Genomic DNA, 5,627 nt, shown 5'->3' with positions numbered 1-5,627 from the left:
CTCATGTCCAGAAATACTTTTATTTTAACACAATTGCCTTCTAACATACAAGTTAACTCCTATTTACAAATACTTCTTCTTCTTCATTCCTGGTGTGTGTTGTCCTACTCCACTCCTAACATCAGGCTGAGCAGGAGATGCCATTTTTAAAGGGAGATTTTATACAAACTGTCATGTCAAATGGAGTCCTGACAAGACAGCAGAGGTGTCCCTAGCAGCTCCTGCTAATGGCTCTCAATATCCTTCACAAGGAAGCCTTCATGACTGCTTATCTCATAAAGTCCTGCAGTTTCCTTAATAGCAGCATCAGCAGAGTGATGATGTTACTCGGCATAATGCAGGGAACATATAGTATGGGAGTCAGTCTGCAACTGACCTTCCTTCTGCAAATAAAGTACCACCAGTCACTCCAGACAATTCAAACTGTCCTTCACAACATCAAAATAGCAAGAAATGTGCCTCATGATTGGTAATTCTTATCAGGTGACTCAATTCTAAATTTTTATCCTGTTTATTCAGATGTCTGTGATAAGAGAGGTTGGAAGAAAATGAGAAGAGCTTCACTGCTCTGATACGGTGCATTGAAGAAGCCCACAGGAAACTGACTGAGAGGATCAGAGAACAAGAAAAGAGAGAAATGGAGAAGGCTGAAGGAGTCATGGAGCAACTGGAGAAGGAGATTGAGGAGCTGAAGAGGAGAGAAGCTGAGCTTAAGGAGCTTTCAGAGACCAAGGACCATCTCCACTTCCTGCAGGTGAGAGCGACCCTTCACAAGGAGTCTGATCAGATTGGGGTGTGTGGGACCGGTGAACATTTAGAGAGGAATTTAAAAGATCAGAGTAGTTTGTACAACATGACAAGAACAGGCCACTATTTTCATATTTCCTTAACATTTCAAATATTCTTTTCACAAATATCTCAAAGTTGTTTACTTCATGTACATGACAGACTGATGAATCTACAGTGTAACAGATGACATCTAATAAAGGATTGTGCCAACTCTTCTGCCAGGCCACCTTCTGATGTCAACAACCTTAAACTGATGAGAATCAAATCCTTCAGCATTTCCTCACAGCTCAGACCCCACAGTCCAGTCTCGTCTCTCATCTTTCTCATGTGCTTTTCTCTCAAACTCCACACAATAGTCCTGATGTCGACTGTGTTTCACAGACATTATGGAGATTCAGTTCTTGATTTACACTCCACACATGGTGGTCGCTACATAACTCAGCTTGCCGTAGCTTTCTCTGCTTTGTATGGTTGATGATGATGATGAAGACACAAAGGTTCTCAGGATTTCCTCACAAGTCACACTTCTGAGCTGCAGACCTTCAATTGTATAATAATATTAAAGAGCAATCTTCCTACATGTGTTAGTCTTTACATTTAATTTAATTTAATTATGTTTGTCTCAGAACCTTAAAAGCGAATTTCTTGTTTGTGTGCCAAGTCAATTCTGGACCCACCTGCCCATTCAATCCCTTTATCTTGACTCTCCACTCATGGAGTCCTATGTGAAGGTTAAGGTTCATAATCTCTGATGGTCCACTACACTCCACCAAATATTCTCTCATAAATAACCAACAAGTCAATGACAGGCGTTCTCACCATCTAAACCCACGTTGACTGCCCACAACACTGATCCTTAATTCAGAAGAGCCCCCTCTTATCTGCATTACTTATTTTTAAATGTCTCCTTTCTGAAATCTCTTTCCCTTTTTTCTACTGATGCAGACTTTCTCCTCTCGCTGTGTCTTTCCTGCTGATGGAGACTCGCTGAGCTTCACTGTCACCGCTGATTTCTCATCTGAGGACCTGAGAAAGGAGCTCTCAGGTCTGGCAAAGAATGTGGAGAAGATCAGCCAGGGGGACATCAAGAGAAGGACTCCATCAGGTACAGCGTCTGGTGACATTGTGTTTGTTATTGAAGTTCAATAGGAGGACCAAAGTGACAATAAGAGGACACTGAAGAAGGCCGGCTATTTAGCATTTATCTGCCATCCTTTGCTGTTTATTATTTTTTACTATATAGCGCCTTTCACTTTGATTAGCTGAGTGATAACAAACTCTCTAAATAATCAGCTGTGTTTAATCAGATGTTTTGGTATTTTAACTTAAAATGTTACCCTCTTTATAATTTTTCCATATACTCTCCTAAAAGTCCTTTTTTCACTTAAGTTTGGGATTCTTTTTATTTCCTTTACTTTTCTCACCTTAAGATTAATGAACAGAAATGTGTTTTAAATGGCTAAGTCGGCTCAGAGCACAAATGAATTGTTTATTTGAGAACAGAGAAGACGTTGTGAACGGAACCCGGGCACAGACAGGCAGACATGTTGTTTTTCCACCACCACACGTTTATTTACAAAATCTATTTACAAAAGTCAATGCACACAAACCCCCAAAGTCCTGACTACACACTATGCCTCTCTTCGGGTCGCCTCCACTCTTGCTTCTCCTGCTTCGTCCTACTTCCACCTGACTCCAGCCTCGAATGAAGGGTGGCGGCCCCTTTTATCTTCACCCGGATATGCTTCAGGTGCTCCCCGGCAATCACCCGCCGACATGCCTACGTGTGGCGGCGCCGCTGTACTTCCAGAAGCACTCCGGGTGTCCCTGCAGCTCTTCCCCCCAGCACTTCCTGGTGTGGCGGAAGTGGTGAGGTCCAGGGTTCCCAAGGCATTTGGGCGCCCCCTGGCGGTGACCACGGGCCCCTACAGGGATGGGCATCCAAGCCCTCAACCCATGGCCCCCAAAGCAACCAGGGTGGCGGCCCCCACGATATCCAAGGTGGGCACACCCTCTTCCGGTCCCTTAAGGCATCCTGGCCGGGTCATCAACCATGGCATCCCTGACAACGTTAATAGAATCAAATTGAGCTCAGCGTCAGTGCTTTATAACATCAGAACATCTCAATCTGCTCCTGCTGTCTTCGGTGTCCATTACATTCTGCTGGATGGAGTCCACGTTAAAAGTTCACGTTCATCCATTTTCAGCTGCGCTCCCCCTGGGCTCTCGTGTTTTATATTCCTGCTGTTGTTTGCTCAGAAGTCGTGTCTCCCCCCGACATTTAAAAGGAGTTTACACACCAAAAGCATTTTATTTGATTCATTTCAGTGGTGAAGATAAGCAAATTGGAGGACTGCGTCAGAACTCTGACTACTTGAGGACCACCTGAACATTTCAGTGAGTGCAGCCTCAGAGTAAAACACACTTTATAAATTATGAATTACGTACGTTTACACATAAAGACAGCGATTTGTTTAAACACAAACTAAGGTCAAGCAGCCAAGAGCACAGGGTCCATCACAGCCGTCCACCACATTAGACATTTACTGTATGTGTGTATTGTGAAAATAAGGAGAGAGAGTGGGCACAAAGAGTTGGGGTACCACCCTGAAATACCACGTTTAATGATGAAGATGAAATAAAAAGCACAAAGACGGAGCACAATGATGATGTCTGCTGCAATCAAAGGCTGTCAAGTTAAAGTCACTTGTGAGTCGGAGCTCCGTCTTCCTCCGTCACAGATCTGTAATGAACACCCACTTCTGGTGACATTTTATAGTGGTGTCACTGAAGAGGCGGAGCTTAATTAGCGGGCTGTGGAAGTGACGTCACTTGTCTTGTGGCCTGTGAACTCACTGAAGTGATGACATTAGCAGGAGCAGCACCCTAATGACTCAGGGTGGGATTTCTTAACTAGATGGAGCATTGAAGATGTCCTCAACTGTACCTGCCTGTCAATATGTATAAAATACAGAATATTTATGAGATTGTATGACAGGTCAAAAACCAAGACATGGAGTTCAATGGACCCTCTCTAGACCTCTGTGATCAAATTGTGGTGAGGAGTAGAGCAGAGCAAAGGGAAAAAGCCATTTGTAAAGCTTTCAGTGTTCCCAGGAGCACAGCGGCCTCAAGAATTGTGAAATGGAAGAAGTTTGGAGACACCAAGACAATTTCTAGAGATGGCTAGTCTGAGTAACTGGGAAGGAAGGGCCTTAGCCAGGGAGGATACCAAAAATCTAATGGTCACTACAATTGAACTTTAGAAGTCCTCTGCTGAGATGAGAAAAACTCATCAGTGCTCCACAAATCAGGCGTTTATGGTGGAGTGGCCAGGCAGAAGACATCCATCCATCCATCCATCCATTATCCGACCCGCTATATCCTAACTACAGGGTCCACGGGAGTCTGCTGGAGCCAGTCCCAGCCAACATAAGGCATAAGGCAGGAAACAAACCCCGGGCAGGGCGCTAGCCCACCACAGGGCACACACACACATACCAAGCAAACACTAGGGACAATTTAGGATCACCAATGCACCTAACCTGCATGTCTTTGTACTGTGGGAGGAAACCGGAGAACCCGGAGGAAATCCATGCAGACACAGGGAGAACATGCACACTCCACGCAGTGAGGACCAGGGAAGCGAACCCGGTCTCTAAACTGTGAGGCAGCAGCGCTTCCACTGCACCACCGTGCCACCCAAGAAAGAAGATACTCTCGAATAAAAGACAAATGAAAGCCTGAGAACATCAAGGTAAAGATTCAATGATCTGAGGAGACAAACATTGAACTCTTCAAACAGAAGACCAAGCAGGATGTCTGGAGAGGACCAGTCACTGCTCACCACCTGCCTAATGTCATCTCTACAGTGAAGATGGTGGTGACAGCATCAGGCTATGGAGACAGAGTGACAGATCAGAACTGAGGGAGGAGAAGTGCATTCAAATACAGAGAGGACCTGAATGAAGTGTCTGAATACTTCTAAGGAAGGAGACGTTTCAGTTTTGATTTGTAATAAATGTGCAGACCTTTCTGAAGACCTGCGCTCACTTTGTCATTATGGGTTACTGAGTGTAGACTGATGAGCACAAAAGGCACATTAATCCATTTAAAATTAAATCAACAACACATTAAAGTGTGCAGAAAGTGAGGGGGTCTCAATACTCTCTGACCCCCTGTATATTTATTATTAATAGAAATATTCAAATCAACATTTGGCCTAGTTTGCCAGCCCTTGTATATTTTATAAATGTTCAATTTGAACTCCTCTGCATTTGTAATTCATGTTTAAGAACTAAACTAAGACCCCACAATGCCATCTTCACAGTTTCCATTCTTCTTCTCTTTTCTTTTTATTTTCAGCTCCAGTTTTCGCCCTCCAGCCTCCTGAACCTCAGAGCAGAGACGACTTTTTAAAATGTGAGTTTGTGCTTTGACTGAATGGATCATCACAATAAAAATCATTGAAGTTTTAATAGAGCATGACAGGCTTAGGATATGAAAGTCTGAGTGTTATGTGACTGAGGGGCTGAGAGTGATGGGGGTCCTGTGACTGGTGCATTATGGGATAGAGAGACTTAGGCAGGGAATCACCAAAGCTGTCTGTTGAACCCGAGTCCTGATGTGTCCTAAAATTTTCAAAAAAGGAAATGAAAAAAATAAAATCCACGTTATGGGGTGCACTTACTTTTTCACACGATTGTATATGCAGACACAGTATTAGTTTAAAAATGAAGCACAATTGTATGTGAAATAAGTTAAAGCTAACAAAAGTCCTCGTCATCCTCCATTCTTTACTCAACAGAGCAGACACTTTGCTTTGAGTTCTCGACTTC

General features: G+C 43.6%; 1 long non-coding RNA gene across 3 annotated transcripts; it reads left to right on the top strand.

Annotated features, from left to right (window-relative positions):
• Window positions 1-704: 704 nt before the first annotated feature.
• LOC120519511 lies at window positions 705-5,200 on the top strand. Of its 3 annotated transcripts, XR_005631560.1 has the most exons (4): window positions 705-754; window positions 1,735-1,894; window positions 3,118-3,186; window positions 5,155-5,187. It is a non-coding gene; the product is annotated as an uncharacterized LOC120519511 (long non-coding RNA). The 3 variants fall into 3 exon arrangements; XR_005631559.1 differs by lacking the exon at window positions 3,118-3,186 and having other exon boundaries at window positions 5,155-5,200; XR_005631558.1 differs by lacking the exon at window positions 5,155-5,187 and having other exon boundaries at window positions 3,118-3,327.
• Window positions 5,201-5,627: the final 427 nt, after the last annotated feature.

This window comes from Polypterus senegalus, unplaced genomic scaffold (assembly GCF_016835505.1).
Source record: "Polypterus senegalus isolate Bchr_013 unplaced genomic scaffold, ASM1683550v1 scaffold_3599, whole genome shotgun sequence".
NCBI classification, from domain to species: Eukaryota; Metazoa; Chordata; class Cladistia; order Polypteriformes; family Polypteridae; genus Polypterus; species Polypterus senegalus.
The sequence above is the reverse complement of the archived record's forward strand: the minus strand, read 5'-3'. Positions and strand labels throughout refer to the sequence as shown.